Source organism: Mustelus asterias, chromosome 10 (genome assembly GCF_964213995.1).
Source record: "Mustelus asterias chromosome 10, sMusAst1.hap1.1, whole genome shotgun sequence".
Taxonomy (NCBI): Eukaryota; Metazoa; Chordata; class Chondrichthyes; order Carcharhiniformes; family Triakidae; genus Mustelus; species Mustelus asterias.
Genome location: NC_135810.1, coordinates 69,818,883 through 69,834,330, shown reverse-complemented (window position 1 = coordinate 69,834,330; position 15,448 = coordinate 69,818,883).

The following is a 15,448-nucleotide window of genomic DNA, read 5'->3' as shown; positions in this document are numbered from 1 at the left end:
TATTAACTGCTGTGCCCAATCATATGCCCCCAGGTACATGTTCTGCTGAGGAAGATTGGAGTTCAGAGAAGAGACAAGTTACTTTCTGTGACAGTATTATTTGATAATGATGGACTATTAAGTGGATATAAACATTTGTTTCTAATGCGTTTTCAGTAATTAACTATCTCTTCACACGTTGGCTTTTAACAATTATTTAATTACTTAATATATCATGCCATTAATCTTATTAACAGCTAATTTAAAAAAATTATTTTTCAGAACTGAGCCATAGGTATCTGAAAGGTTAATATTCTTACTGCTAACTGATGACAATATATTTATCCAGCCTGATTTAATGAAAACAATGTTTACTATTCTAGAATTTGCTCATTTCTTGTAGTTTAATTACATTTCCTCCCAAAGGAAAATAAGCACAATCCCGATGTTTCATGTTTCATTTATAATTTTGTTGATTACTGTTTGTATTGTGTTCCCTGCTTTTCCGTGACTCTTGCAACAACGTTTTAGCAGGCAGCTAGGGAAATCCATGGGCATTTACCCCCACTGTTTAGTCGGGATGTAAGGGTATTTAATCATATAGCCCACAATGCCATTTTTGCTACTAGTGGGAAGTTCTGTGCAACATGAAATGCCCTTTGTGGCAGAGATTGCATTGCTTTTGCATCCTGGGACTAATTAGATTGAGTCAGACTCTGACTCAGCTGGCAGCCTTCTTATCTCTGTGTCACAAGATGGTTGGCCTTTAATGCATGTTATTGGATGACAGCTCAGTGCTGTACATAAAGTATTCCAATGTTGGAGATGTTTTCATTTGGGTTGAGAATTAGATGGAGGCCCTACCTACCTGCTCAGGTCGATATAAGGAGTAGGAGGTACTATCAGGTGAGCAGACAGCATTGCAGCACGCCGGTTAATATTCTTTCCTCAACCAAGACCAGCAAAAACAAATTGACTTTTCATGGTCCTTTTTTTGGGGTGGGGGAGTTTGTTGTACACAGATTTGTTGCCATATTTGATTACATAATAACAATTACAGTGAATCCATCAGTTGTAAGGGCATTTTAGGATAATATCCGTGCTGTCACTATATGCATTGACATTTGTTTTTTACTGTTATTAGTCAGGGTGGATGTGAAGATGTATCCTCTTGTGGGGAAATCTAGAAGCAGGTATCACTGTTTAAAAATATGGGGTCACCCATTTAAGACAGAGATAAGGAGAAATCTTCTCTCTCAAAGAGCAGTGAGTCTTTGGAATTCTTTTCCTCAAAAGGTCTTTGAATATTTTTAAGGCAGGGGTAGATAGACTCTTGAGAAACAAGGGAGTGAAAGGTTATCAGGGTAGGAGGGAATGTGGAATTAAGGTTACAGTCAGATCAGCCATGCTCATTAAATAGCGGAGTAGGTTCAAGGGGCCAAGTGTACTATCCCTGCCCCTGATTCATATGCTTTCATGTTCATATGTCAGTAGTCACATTCTGAGATCATTTAGAAGGAAGATGTTGAGACTGGTGAAGTTACTGTGAAACCAACAGAAATAATTGGCTTACTTTTATACTGGTTTAAAATTACTAATTCTTCTTCTTTGTAATACTTGCTACACAAGAAATCACCCGAAGAGGAAACGGAGGAGGGTGGACAGCAAGGATGATGGAGAAAAGAAAAGAGTGAGAAAAGAAATTGGAGCTGGGGACAGGGAGTTTGTAAAAATCCCAAACAATCTCCTCCTCAGACCACCCCCCCCCCCCCCAGCCCCCTTCCCATTGAGACCACCACTCATTCCCCCTCCCCCCTCAGACTCCCACTCATGCCCCCCCCTTCTGGCCACATGCCTTGGCAGTGCCAGTGGTGCACTGCCCCGGCACCCTGACACTGACACCGTGGCCCACGCCTTTGGTCAAGAAGGGGGGGCGGGGTCAAGGAGGTAAGTCCAGTGCCCATGTGCCATTTGTAACTGCCAGGCTTCAGAGAAATTATCCTTCAAGAGTCCTGAGGATTGGGTGGGCTGGGGCTGGGGCAATGTGTTGACCTCCCTTCCTTCCAGGTCACCTGGCAAGATTTTAAATCACTGTGGCAATCCATTTTGCAGCAGGAATTTCCTTTCTCCCTGTCAGAAGCTGCAGGTGTGAGCAAACCCCAGTGATGTCTTCTGACAGAGAAGAGATGTCAATTTCATTGGGGGGTGTTCCATTCTCCATAGCTGTTCACTCAGCCATAATGTGTTCACACAGCTTTTATTTTAGGTCTCTGAGCCTTCCTAGCAAGCTGAAAACTTTGAAATCTCTTCTATTGCATTTAACAACTTTGATCTCTTTCAATTTCAAAATGCAGTGCTTTGAAATAGGCTTTTATTCACAGTTTAATTGATTTCTACTCAAGCTCCAGTCAACTGTGTTTATTTACTTTTCCCTTCACTCTTGAATGTATCTCAAGTGTCCCTAACAGCAATGTTTACAAAGACTCTAAGCCTGATTGACAGCTCTGGTTTCTCAAAGGAAATAAGTGGTCTGCAAAAGAGGAAGTGAAATCACTTATTTGGTCACCCTCATGCCTGTGGTGTGTGTGTGTGTGGAGGGGAGAAAGCTGGGGGGGGTGGGGGGGTGGACAGGATGACCTGTCATTTGAGTAGTGCGCGGAGGACGCCCCTCTTTGCTGAGGGGTTAGTGGTGCTCCCCTGGACTCTCGGGGCCAGCTCGGCAGGCCCGCAGTAGTCATTACCAGCACCCAAGCCCGCCTGGCCCATTTCCCACTCGAGAGGCAGAAGAATAGCAATGCGCCAATGAATGGGCCGTTTAACCTGTTAATTGTATGACAATTAGCAGGTTTGCATAATTATCATGTTGCACGATGGCACAGTGGTTCGCACTGCTGCCTCACAGCGCCAGGGACCCAAGTTCAATTCTAGCCTTGGGTGGCTGTGTGTGTGGAGTTTGCACATTCTCCTCGCGTCTGCATGGTTTTCCTCCGGGTGCTCTGGTTTCCTCCCACACTCCAAAGATTCGCAGGTTAGGTTGATTGACCATGTTAAATTGCCCCTTAATGTCAGGGAGATTAGCAGGGTAGACACATGAAGTTATGGGGATAGGACCTGGATGGGATTGTTGTCAGTGCAGGCTTGATGGGTCGAATGACCTCCTTCTGTGCTGTAGGGATTCTATGATTCTATGGTTCTACGGGCAGAAACCTGATTGGGGCCAGCGGATGGGTCGGGTGAATCCCAAAGGCCCTCACACCTAGCAGGAATCCCAATTTTTGGTAGACACCCACCGCATTCAATCGGGTATCGAGATTCCTGCTGGCCATCTGACATGGCTGGGGAATCCCCTCCAAAGTTAAAAGGTCAGACTTTGCCATTATGAATCTGGGAAAAAGCACATCAGATGTCGGGACATTTGAGGAGTTTGTGGGACGGATGGTGGATGGACCAGTAATGTTACTTTCTCAAGCGATTCCACTAGCTGCCATTTTGATCTGCGCAGGAAATGTGCTGGGTGCTGACCTGATGCACACTAAAGCCATGCTAGGTTTAAACACCTGCCTCAATTTTGAATTTCTGTGAGTTTGAGATTTTTGGTGAGTTGCTTGTGTTCCTGAGGTATCTGTGGAAGACATCAGTTCACTCAGTTTAGGAACCTTGGGGAGGATTGTTTTGTGGTGGGGAATTTTTAGAACAAAGAACAAAGAAAATTATAGCACAGGAACAGGCCCTTCAGCCCTCCAAGCCTGCACAAACCATGCTGCCCGACTGAACAAAGAACAAAGAAAATTACAGCACTGGAACAGGCCATTCGGCCCTCTAAGCCTGCACTGACCCTGCTTCCGACTGAACAAAGAACAAAGAAAATTACAGCACTGGAACAGGCCCTTCGGCCCTCTAAGCCTGCACTGACACTGCTGTCTGACTGAACAAAGAACAAAGAACAAAGAAAATTACAGCACAGGAACAGGCCTGGTAAGTTAAGTTAAGGTAAGTTACAACAGTCTTGGCAATTTCAAGTCTCATGATTAGATTTGATATGATAACTCAAATAGATTGTTCATGCAATGATTGATCATGTCCACTATCCAGCACTGACATCTGCAGCCATCCAGATCAACTCTCCCCTGGGGAATTATTTAGAAACAGAGTTAGCAAGTAGAAATCTAAAATTATATATTTTCATAGGAGCTCAGTTAGCTCAATTGAGTAGATGATTAGACTATGATGCAGAATAATGCCAAGGATGTGGGTTCAATCCCTATGCCAGCTGTGGTAGTTCATTGAGGCCTGCCTTGTCACCTTGTCCCAAACTGTGGAGTGATGCTCCTAAAGCTATATGTAGCTGTCTCTGTATCTCAGATGGAGAGAGGTGCCTATGATCCTTCATGAACTACTGCTTATTAACTTCCACTTCCACTAAAGAGAAGCATGGAGCAAAATACACTGAACACAGTTGCACCAAACACTGTATTCTTAATAAAAGTTGGAATGCCCCCTGACAGGTCATTTGCTATTCATTATATTAAGGCAGTTGGGGAGAAATGCTGGTATATTCATGGGTTTTGGTGCAGAGTTAGGTCCAATGGAGGTGAAGTTTAATTTGACAAGGTAAGATGCTCTTTTGGAGAGTTGGTTCAGGCTCAAAATCCAAATGGCCTCCTTCTGCACTGTAAGGATTCTACAATACTATGGTTTCTGCTACTTGTCTTTCAAAGCTCATTCTATGACAAGAACCCTTGCAGGAAAACATGAGATGCAAGAGGCATGAATGAGTTTGGCCACATATTCCAGCCTGTTTTACACGTATATTAAGTGAAATGTTGCATTTGATTTTTTGCATGTATTCTGAACATTTAGGCGATTAAATTTGTTTCACAGGTGTGCTGTAAAGTGAAAAAGAAACCAAAATTAGGAACAGTGCAAAAGGGTTAAAGGAGAGAAATTCTGGACCAATCAAGTGAAGCAGGAACATCTATAGACGATTCTCCCAAAAGTGCTGAATTGGTGAGTAAACTGGTCTCGATCACAACTGCTTTTTCAGTGCAACTTCAGACCTGAATCTCCGCACTCTGGGCAATGCAGAGGTCACAATCGTGAATATCATTAAATGCTTGGGGGGGGGGGGGGGGGGGGGGGGCGAGGCCTATTCACGCCAAAGAGCCTGAAAATGGCAGGATGGACGGGAACCCGCGCATGCGCACATCACTGGGAGATCGGTGAAAAGACAACCCACCATCCAGATCACTGCCATCCAAACCCCACAGACATCGCTGGCCTCATCGCTGGCCCCCACAACCCCTCCATAGACATCGCTGGCCCCCACAACCACCACCCCCCCCTCATACAAAAATTGCTGCTCCCACCCTCACACAGACATCACTGCCACCCCCATACAGACATTGCTGGCCTCATCACTGCCCCCCCCCATACAGACATCGCTGGCCTCATCACTGCCGCCCCCATACAGACATCACTGCCCCCCCATACAGACATTGGTGCCCCCCCCCCGCCACAGAGGCATCGCTGGCCTCATAGCTGCCAGCTCCATACAGACATCCCTGCCCGCCCTCCCTACACAGAAATGGCTGCCCCCATACATACAGACATCGCTGCCACACCGCCCCCATACAGACATCGCTGCCTGATGCGCGATTGATTCACACGGGAGGCTAGGACGTACCCGGGAATCAAGGCTTTTATTCACAACAAGATTGGAGCACACTACTTAACAATACTATCCCAGACTAAGGGCTACTAGGAAGTAGCAGTGACCTTTATACTCCTGTAAGAAGGCGGAGCCAAACGGAGTGTACCACATAAACAATAATAACAGGTGGAACACCCAAACCCTAACCCCAACAGTAACAAGAGTAACATATGTACAAGTACCCATAGTGGTAACCATCTATGGTTCACCACACTGCCCTCCATACAGACATCATTGGCCGCATCGCTGCCCCCCCCCCCCCAATACAGACATCGCTGCCCCCCACATACAGACATCTGGTGCCCCCTCCAAATGGACATCTCTGGGCCCCACAAACCACATGCATCGCTGGCCTCATCGCTGGCCCCCTTCATACAGACATCGCTGCCCTCCCCCCCCCCCTCCCATACAGACATTGCTGCCCCCACTGCACCTGCCCCCTCCCCCCCGCCCCCCCCTCCCCCACCCAGCACAGACATTGCTGGCCCCCCTCTCCCCCCCACACACAGATATGGCTGCCTGCTCACCCCATGCCCCCATGGATCCAGATAATGCAGGTACTCCATTCCCCCCATCCCTTGAACATACTGTCCTCACTGCTGCCCTGCAGAGAACATGTGTTATGCTGACATGCACAACCCCAGCTTGCGAGCATTTCCTCTCTTGAATGGGAGCCCTGAGTTTAGAGCCCCCACCTAGAGACAGCAGCTAATCGATTAGGAGCCCTGAGTATTGCACCCGCTCCCCCCCCCCACCCCCCCACCCCCCACCCCACCCCCACCCTTGGATACAGCAGCCTATTGAATGGCAGTCAATCAGCACCCCGAGGGATGCATGACACTCAAAATTTCTCACAAGGATTTGTTGCCAACAAATGTGTTGACTGGCCACACTCACTGCACCTGAACTCCCCTAATAGGCCAGAGCTGTATATAAGCTGCAGGAATGGTCACACAGCCAGTCACGCCACAAAGATGTCTGCACGCAAACCTGCTCCCAGATTTTCAGAGGCCGACCAGGAGCACCTGCTAGATGCGGTGGAGGAGAGGGGTGAGCGGATCTTCCCCAGCCAGAACCCTCACTCAAGGGGTGTGTCCGCCACGGCATTGTGGGAGGGGGTGGTAGAAGCGGTGAATGGCATGAGCCTGACACTGCGCTCTGGCTAGCAGTGTCAGAAAAAAAATGTACAACCTTCTTCGAGCAGCAAGGGCGAGTGAGCATCGCACTTGGAACCCTGCACATGCTTGGCACGCATCTCAAACCCTGCTTAGACACCTGAAGGGTGTGCAACAAGTTGCCCTTCCCCCAGGAACAGAATCTAACCCCTTCCCCTCACCCCTCAACGAGCACCCTTCAGTGGTGACCGCTTTCCCCGAAACTGCCAGCACAACGCCCGAGACACAGGCATTCATTGCGCACCATGCACTGCAATATATTAATGCTTGCTATCCACCTTATGTTCCCACAGGAAAAGAACATTCACAATGTACGTGAGGCGACACAGACTGGTGGTGGTGTGCCTGACCTGTGACAGCTGACCAGCATGGAGGAGCATGCCATGGAGTTGGCCGGGGGTGATGGGCCTTCCCGATTGGTCACCAATAGCCAGGCCGGCGCCCAGCATGCAAGTGAGCAGAAGCGCACCCTTAACCTAGGTCCTCCTCAAAGTAAGTGTGATGCTGCATGGAATGTTTTACCTCTCTGCTCCTAATGTGTGTTTTTTTTTTCCAGCTCTGGACCCAGAAGAACCCGGCCCTTCGGGTGTTGCCGCCACCCCCGCTGCTCTGGAGCAAACTGCCCAGGACCCCTGGATGACACTCGGAGGGAGGCACTGAGGAATCCTCCAAGGGCAGCACCACTGAAGTGACACTGGCATGTACCACACAACCCACCAACACAGAGACGATCACCACGGTGGGTACGTTTAGTGTTGAGGCTTCTGGGTCACTAATTGTGATGCACATCGGGTGGAGGCGGGCATATCTGAGGGCTCGGACACACAGAGGTCTGCCGGAGGCCAGGATTCAGCTGTCCCCAAGCCAGCTGCTGGGCCTCTGGGTGTGTTCCTCCCAAGGTTGGTGGAGATGCATCTGGAAACCCGGGGAGTTGTGGAAGGGCTGTCAGCGACCATGCTGCGACTGCAAGGCTGTTGAGGAGAGTCCAACAGAGTGCTGTTGCAGGAGGTGGTGCCGACACAGTGTGAGACCCAGACCAGCACTGCAAGGGTGGCAACTGCAGTGGAAAGTCTGGCTCAGGGGTCTGTCCTCATGGGTGACAGGGTCCAAACCGTCCTGGAGATACTATGGGCCACGAGCGAGTGTATTTACGGCATCCAGGAGGCACAGCGTTCGATGGCCATGGGTGCCGGGGGCATGTGGGAGACACTGTTGGCCATGGCTGGGTCTCTCGCTGGCATTCTGGAGACACAGCAGGCCGTGTCTGTGAGCCTCGACAACTTAGCCCAGGCTCAGAGGCGACTGCTGAGGGGCTCCAGAGCCTGGCTCGCTCACAGAATGCTGTTGCTGAGGGGCTCCAGAGCTTGGCCCAGTTTCAGAAGGCCAGGGCTGAGGGATCACAGATCATGTGGCAGACGCATCTAGGCCTCCAGGACTGGCAGAGCCAGGTGACGCCAGAGCTTCTGGAGCTCAGTCCAGCTACCCTGGCATCCCATGGAGTGTCCCCGGGGTCTCAGGGTAAGTCAAGGGAGGAGGAAGGGCTCGAGCGTATGCCGGAGCCTTTCACCCAGGAGATTCCAGATGTCCCGAGACCTTCCGAGTCCCCCCTTCCTCACACCGGGGCATCTCAGGGCCAGCGAGATGAACAGGGTGGCACCAAAACGGTGCCATCTGCAAGTCAGCCGGGGCCCTCCAGGTCCCGGCCACCCAGGAGACGTCCGCCAAGGGCATCACAGGCAATGGGGCGTGCATCACAGCTGGACACCTCCAGCTCCGATGTGCATCCTGGGGTAAGACCGAGAAGAAGCAGTAGACCGCACAAAGTTAGAAAGTTGTAGTTCACTAAGTGGGTGAATGTCACCAGTAGTCAGGGTTTATTCATCACTAACGTTAAGAACGCAATAAACTTTTATTTGCACTAATGTGTCTCTGATTCCCCCTGCCCCCCACGAAGTCGAGTGGTCCCCATTCCCATGCATGGAGGTGCTGTCCGTTGTGCCTTGGAGACTCAGCCACATGTTACAGAGTGCCTGCCCTACCTTCCCCAACATCTACCAGACCCTTGGTGCAAGTGCCCCCTCTCCCCCTCCACACCCTCCAATTGGCCAAAAAACATGTGCCCCTTACAGCTACGTGGGCCAGGGTGGCAGCGTGCATTCGGAGTACAGGTACGAGTCAGGCTTGAGTAGCACCAGGGGCAGGATCCCAATGTGCACAACAGCGAGTTGTCATCATCCTCCAGCCTTCAACCAAGACTCACAACCATTGCCAGCCCAGGCACATTAACAGGTTCGGATGTTTCTGGGGGATGGGGTGGTGGATTGAGAGAGGCTGGGGAAGGGTGATGTGGTGGGTTGAGTGCCAGGTCGGTTTGGAGGGGGGAATAGTGGCTGCACTTGCTCCTGGGGTGTGGTGGATGTGTGTTGGTTGCATCCACCTCACTGCACAGAACCAGCTAGGTGAAGCGGGCTGCAATCAAGGCGTCTTTCGCTGCCCTTCCCTGCTGAACACCTGCCATCGCCGCCTGCCCTCTTTCCTCTGGCACTTCATGTGGTGGGGCGCCCACCTCGTCCTCTCGCCACTCCTCCTCCTGCTCCAACTGGTCTCCCCACTGCTGGGCGATGTTGTGCAGAGCGCAACAAACGATGATGATGCGTGAAGCACGCACAGGGTCATACTGGAGTGCCCTTTTAGAGTGGTCCAAGCAGCGGAAGCGCATCTTCAGCAGGTCGATGCACCGCTCTACGATGGATGGCAGCATGGGCATTGTTGTAGCGGGACTCCGCCTCAGTCTCGGGCCTCTGCACAAGCGCCATCAGCCATGACATTAGCAGGTAACCCTTGTCACCCAGAAACCATCCCGGGAGCCTGGGCTGGTCTTCAAAGTGGCCAGAGATATCCAACTGCCTGAGCACAAAGCTGCCATGGACACTCCCTGGATGGTGTGCATCGACCTGCATGATCCGCATGAGATGTTCCTGTTCACAAATTGCTGTGGCCCTGCAGGAGGGGCCCACAGGATGATGTGTGTCCCATCCACTGCTCCCTGGACATTGGGAATTCCGGCAATGGAAGTGAAGCCGAGAGCCTGGGCTTTCTGCTGTGCATGGCCCGCATCACAATTTATGTACTGCCCTGCCCGGGCATACAGGGCATCTGTGACCTGCCGCACAGATCTGTGCACAGAGGCCTGGGAGATCCAAACTAGGTCACCACTGAGTGCCTGAAATGAGCCAGAGATGTAAAAATACAGGGCAGCCGTAACCTTCATGTCCACAGGGAGCGGGTGGCCGTCCCTCCACTGAGTTGCCAGGTGAGTACCTCACATAGGTGCCGCACCGTGGTCTCGGAGAGCCACGGTCGGCGACGGCACATCTCCTCCAAGAGGGCCTTGAATGAATTGCACGGCCTGTACCTCCTTGGCCTCGGCACCCTCCGCCTTCTGTGCACCCTCTCGGGAGCCTGCTCACCTCCTGCCCCTCATCGGCAGCCCCCTGCCCTCCTTCCTGAGGGACTGGTAGTGGTTGCTCCTGCGGTGGTCTCTCCACGCCCGCCACTTCCTGAGCCGCCGCCTCCTCCTCCTCCTCCGCCCCTGCTGCTACCAACATGGCCAGCTCCAGATCGAGCAGACCAAGATCCATCTGCGCAGTGGGGTTTGGAAAGAGCATAGAATGACAGATTATTATCATTGGCTGCATAGACCCAGCACCACCCCAATCCCTCACTTGGGCCAATACCCCCACTTTTGGGAGCTGGCAACACTACACAATCCGTGGTGCCATGCGTGACCCAATCAGGTTGCGTGAGATTCCCATCATGATAAATGCTGGCACAGATTATGCAGGTCGGTGTGCAGCTGTGGGCAATGCGTACCCTTGAGCCATTCCCATGTGTGCAACTGCAGCATCCATTACAGGCATGTTTGCTGGTCCGTGTCACAGGGCACTGACAGATTGCAAAGCAGCACCAGATGTGTGCCCAGTGACAGCAGATTCCATGCAGTCCATGTCTGAACCTCTGCATCCCGGCCTGGAGAGCAGCTGCTTCATCTGGTTAGCCCTCAGTCAGCACATGGTGCACTCCTTCCCCACCCGGAACACCAGCACTCAGTCGAGTCCCTGACCACCAGCACTCAGCGCAGTCCCTGACCACACCCCACAGCAAGACAATGCCACTGCAAAGTGCCCTGTAGGGAAGGCTGAGCAGGACTCCTTGAGCGGCCTCCCAAACTGAGCCACAGCGCTGCCCTGGAAGGGAGGGTTGAGCAAGTCTCCATCACAGAACCTTAACCCCAGAGAGGTCGAAGAAAATAGAAGCACCCCCCACCCTAGACATCACTGGTCCATGGGCCAGCACCTGAAGGCAGTAGGAGGAAGCCCACCAAGCATCTCCAGGGCCTGCCTGCAACATCCCCCGCACTCCGCTCCCAGCACTTACCTCCTGCCACGCCAGGTTGAGACTGTTATATACCGACTCTGATTTGCACCAAAGTGACATCACACAGAGGTGGGAGATACTAACATGGGCGGAGATTGCCGTGTCGATCCCGATGATGGCAGGCTGTATGGTAAGTAATGCAAATCAGCAGCACGCCGGTTTTCAGCGTCGTCCTGGCTGCGCCATTTTTTTCCAGTTGGGAGATGCGTACAGGTCATAGATGCGCGCGGGGAACCCGTGAAATGGCCGAAACGTGCATCTCCCGACCCACCAAAAAATGTGCATGTCACGCTGGGAGAATCACCCCCCCCCCCGCATGTTTTAGATAAATTGTGTGTTATATTGTTATATATTATTCCAAAATAATTTTGGAGTTTTTTTAGGCATAGGTACACATGTATAGTCAGAATGCCACATCTCTCACTACTGCAGCATAGTCTGAGGAGACAGTTTCTTGAACCATTGCTATCCAGGTACAACCAAAGTTATATTAGAGAGTGTTGTGGTGGACTTCTTCCAACTAACCACAGGAAATCCAGGGACGTAACAATAGCTTATCCATGATTCAAGCATGGAGTGGACTATTCCAGAGAAACTTCTGAAGTAGCACTCCCGTCTGATGCAGCTCTCACAATTCTAACAGAGCAATCACAGGGAGAGCATTATAATGCAACTCTCTGCTCCAAGTCACAGAAACAGTCTGCGGTGGACTACAGTTGCGCCCTTGTCCTGTCTGGACCACCGTTGTTGTGTTTGTCATGCCTGGACACATCCCCTGCCGGCTCCTCCCCTTGTCACCTAGTATAAAGGTGGCTGTTTCCTCCCCCTTGTTCTGTTCGGGTCGGTTATCTGTTGGGATATGCTCCTAGTTCTGTAATGAATAAAAGCCTACAGTTGTATTGGCACACAAGTAGTCTTTTGCCTAATTGATAGCGCTTCAATTTTATTCATTACCTTTGACCGATATGGAGCAGCTTTTGAAGCCTGACAGATTAACCTTGGACCCTCAAGAGGTCGGAGCTTCTGATAGTTTTGACCATTGGCTGGACTGTTTTGAAGCTTTCCTCGTGCCTCTGCGGTTGTCGACTCCAACGGCGATAAGCTCCGTTGCTCCGCACCCGGGTAAGCGATGCAGTCTACTGTATATTCCAGGATGCTACTACATACGTGGACGCTATAGAACTCTTAAAAGGGCAGTTTTGAAAGAGCCCTAACGTGGTCTACGCCAGACATCTCTTGGCTACTCGCAGGCAGCAGCCAGGAGAATCGTGCGCTCAATTTCTGCGCGCCCTGTGGGTCCTAGCTCGAGCTTGCGACTGTAAGGCTGTTTCAGCCGCTCAGAACACAGAGGACCTGATCCGGGACACCTACGTCGCGGGTATTGAGTCTACTTACATTCGGCAGCACCTGCTTGAACAGGGTGGCCTGGATCTCCAGGAAACGGCCACGATGGCTGAATCCCTAGAAGCGGCCTCCCGCAATCTCGGGGCCTACAATGCACCCCGTTCCATCGACAGTTCCACCGCGGCGGCTGTTCCAGCGGGGCCCAAATGCTACTTCTGCGGCCTAGCCAAGCACCCTCGGCGTCGCTACCCAGCGAAGGATGCGATCTGCTCCGGATGCGGTAAGCAAGGCCATTTCGTCAAAGTCTGCCGGGCAAAGTCGATCGCGAAGTCTCGTGGCGCCGCGTGTGTTCCGCGAGCACCGCCATCTTTGATGCAGTCAGTGGCTGCGCGGGAATCACCATCTTTGATGCAGTCAGTGGCTGCGCGGAAATCGCCATCTTGGGTGCCGTCATCAAGGAGCGCCGAGCAGGAAACTTTATCCGCGACGTCATCAGATGTGGACGAATATGAATACTCACCGGGTTCAACGGTTGCATCGATTCGTCTGGACCAATCTCCGCCTCACCAACTCTCCAAGTCAATGCTGGAGATTAAGGTAAACGACCATGTAGAAAACTGTTTGTTTGACTGCGGGAGCACAGAGTTTTATACACCCTCGTACAGTGCGTCGATATGCCCTTCCCGTGCGGCCCTGGAGACGGACAATCTCCATGGCTTCGGATTCTCACTCAGTGGAGGTCCTTGGGTGCTGCGTGGTGACTCTGACGCTACAGGGCACAGTCTACGAGCGTTTTCGGCTCCTCGTGCTGCCGCAACTCTGTGCAGTTGTACTGCTGGGGTTAGATTTCCTCACCCATCATAGGAGCGTCACTTTGCAGTATGATGGCCCTTATTCCCCGCTCTCTGTCTGCAATGTGCCGTTACTTAAGCGCCCCCCACGCACCACCTGCAGTCTCTCCACCCTCAAGATTGCCCCCCCTGCCTTTATTCGATAATCTCACCCCGGATTGCAGGCCTATCGCCGCCAAAAGTAGGCGCTATAGTGCGGAAGACTGGGCCTTCATTCGGTCCGAAGTACAACGTTTGCTCAAGGAAGGGATTATTTAGGCCAGCACCAGCCCCTGGAGGGCGCAGGTGGTCGTAGTTAAATCGGGGGAGAAACACCGCATGGTGATCGACTATAGCCAGACCATAAACAGGTATACGCAACTCGATGCGTATCCTCTTCCCCGCATCTCTGGTATGGTCAATCGCATCGCGCACTATAGGATTTTCTCCACGATTGATTTAAAATCGGCCTACCACCAGCTCCCTATCCGCTCGGAGGATCGCCCATATACTGCTTTTGAGGCAGATGGTCGCCTCTACCAGTTCCTCCGAGTCCCTTTTGGTGTTACCAATGGGGTCTCAGTTTTCCAGCGGGCCATGGATCAAATGGTGGACCAGCATGGGCTACGAGCCACTTTCCCGTATCTGGATAATGTCACAATCTGCGGCCATGACCTGCAGGACCATGATGCCAACCTACAAAAATTCCTCCATACTGCCACTCTCCTGAATTTGACATATAATGAGGCAAAGTGTGTCTTTCGGACACGCCGCCTCGCCATCCTTGGGTACGTGGTGGAAAATGGTGCCCTTGGCCCCGATCCGGCCCATTTGCGACTCCTTATGCAGCTTCCCCTCCCTACTACTCTCAAAGCACTGAGGCTGGGCTTCTTCTCCTACTATGCCCAGTGGGTTCCCCATTATGTGGATAAAGCCCGTCCGCTTCTCAAATCGACCTCTTTTCCCCTGGCGGAGGAGGCCCGTCTAGCCTTCGACGACATCAAAGCGGACATCGCAAAGGCCGCGACAAATGCTGTGGATGAATCCATCCCATTCCAAGTGGAAAGTGATGCGTCTGATTTTGCCCTAGCCGCCACCCTTAACCAAAGGGGCCGTCCGGTGGCCTTTTTTTCCCGGACCCTACAAGGCCCTGAGATTCGACACTCCTCGGTTGAGAAGGAGGCCCAGGCCATCGTGGAAGCCATCCGGCACTGGCGCCATTACCTTGCGGCCAATGGTTCACTTTACTTACGGACCAGCGGTCCGTTGCCTTTCTGTTCAACACCAGGCAGAGGGGCAAGATCAAAAATGATAAGATCTTGCGGTGGAGGATTGAGCTCTCCACCTATAGATATGATATCATGGACCGGCCTGGGAAGCTCAATGAGCCCCCAGACGCCCTGTCCCGTGGAACATGTGCCAGCGCCCAACTGGTTCAGCTCCAGTCTCTCCATAATGATCTCTGTCACCCGGGTGTCACCAGATTTTTCCACTTTGTCAAAGCCCGGAACCTGCCCTACTCCCTCGAGGAAGTCCGGTCGGTTACCAGGCAATGCAGGGTCTGCACAGAGTGCAAGCCGCAGTTCTATCGGCCAGTTAGGGCGCACCTTATAAAGGCCACTTGCGCGTTTGAGTGCCTCAGCATTGATTTTAAAGGCCCCCTCCCTTCCTCTAACCGCAATGTTTATTTTCTGAATGTCATCGATGAATATTCGCGTTTCCCTTTTGCCTTCCCCTGCCCGGACATGACCTCGGCCACGGGGATTTGGACCCTGAACACGTGCTTCACCCTGTTCGGTTTTCCATCCTATGTTCATAGCGACCGTGGGTCCTCATTCATGAGTGACGAGCTGAGGCAGTACCTGCTCGCCAAAGGCACTGCCTCCAGCCGCACCGGTAGCTATAACCCCAGGGGTAATGGTCAAGTAGAGCGGGAGAACGCAACTGTTTGGAAGGCTGTTCTATTAGCGCTA